Genomic DNA, 1,473 nt, shown 5'->3' on the forward strand with positions numbered 1-1,473 from the left:
CACCAAATTTGATGCCTATACTATGCAACACCTTATTAGAACAACTACTATTACAGTACCAGTTAGTCTTTCATCATTAATTATAAGCAAGCTAGCTGAGCACTGGGACACACATACATGTACATGTACATGTAAACACCACCACTTACACTTCATTCATTGGCTAGTACATCATTCCATGCAGTAGCAACAGCACATTTCTGATGCTGATTAGCACTGTAATAATTATGCATACATACACTGGCACTAAAAGAAGTACACATACCACTGCACTGATTGACCCACACAGATTCACACAACTATAAATACTGTGTACACACATGTAGTTCTACTAATGGTTTATCACAACTAAATTATGTAATTTGATCACCTTAACTAGGGCTTGCATTGGAGCATTTTTTTGCCAATTTGCCGATTTTTGACTTTCCTCTTAGACAAGGTCTAGAGCCATGCTAGTGGTACCAATGAAGTCCTCTGGTCAAGATAAGGTCCTCTATAAAGTTTGGTAAGCATAGGAGCTCATTTTTCCGGTATAACAAGACTACAAAAGTCGTGGCAGTCATTTTGTTTGAGGGGGGGGGGTGAATCCTACTTAGTAATGCTACTGCGTTACTAATAGTACAGGGATTTTTAACCAATTTTTGAGAAACTTTAAAAATTGGTAAAAAAATTAGTTTTGACCAGAATCAACTCAAACTTTCTACGCAGCATAAGTACATGTATATGCATCAAAAAATATAATAAAAATTAAGAATTTTCACCTTTTCATTTTTGATGAAATTTGGCCTGAGACCATGTACTATAGTACAGGGATTTTGAGCCAATTTTTGAGAAACTTAAAAAATTCGTAAAAAAATTAATTTTGACTAGAATCAGCTCAAACTTTCTACGCTGCATAAATACATGTATATGCATCAGAAAATATAATAAAAGTGGAGAATTTTCACCTTTTCATTTTTGGGGAAATTTGGCCAGGATTTTGAGCCAATTTTTGAGAAACTTTAAAAATTCATGAAAAATTTAATTTTGACCGGAATCAGCTCAAACTTTTTACATCAACAGTGCCATGCATGCATACATGTACATGTACATGTACATGCAGGGCCGTAGCCAGGAACTTAATATAGGGGGTTCGGAAATTGCTGCGCGCGAAGCGCGCAGCAAAAAATTTTGACGAAAAATGGGCGTGGTTTGTAGGCGTGGTCTTAATTTACGCATCTCAGCCATGTGCTGACTCAGCTAAAATGGCTATCTGTGCTTCTCGCTGTTGCCAAAATGCTAATCCTGCTTTTGCAGTGCTGTTCTTCAAGACAGGAGCTAATCTAAAACTTTTTTGCAGCTACAACAGGGGGTTCGTCCGAACCCCCCAAACCCCCCCTGGCTACGGGCCTAACATGTATGCACAGTGAGTGAGTTTGTGTAGCTTAAATTCAACAACACCAATTGATATTCCCTTATAAGGTAACTCGTATG

This window comes from Amphimedon queenslandica, unplaced genomic scaffold (assembly GCF_000090795.2).
Source record: "Amphimedon queenslandica unplaced genomic scaffold, v1.1 AMPQUscaffold_12065, whole genome shotgun sequence".
NCBI lineage: Eukaryota > Metazoa > Porifera > Demospongiae > Haplosclerida > Niphatidae > Amphimedon > Amphimedon queenslandica.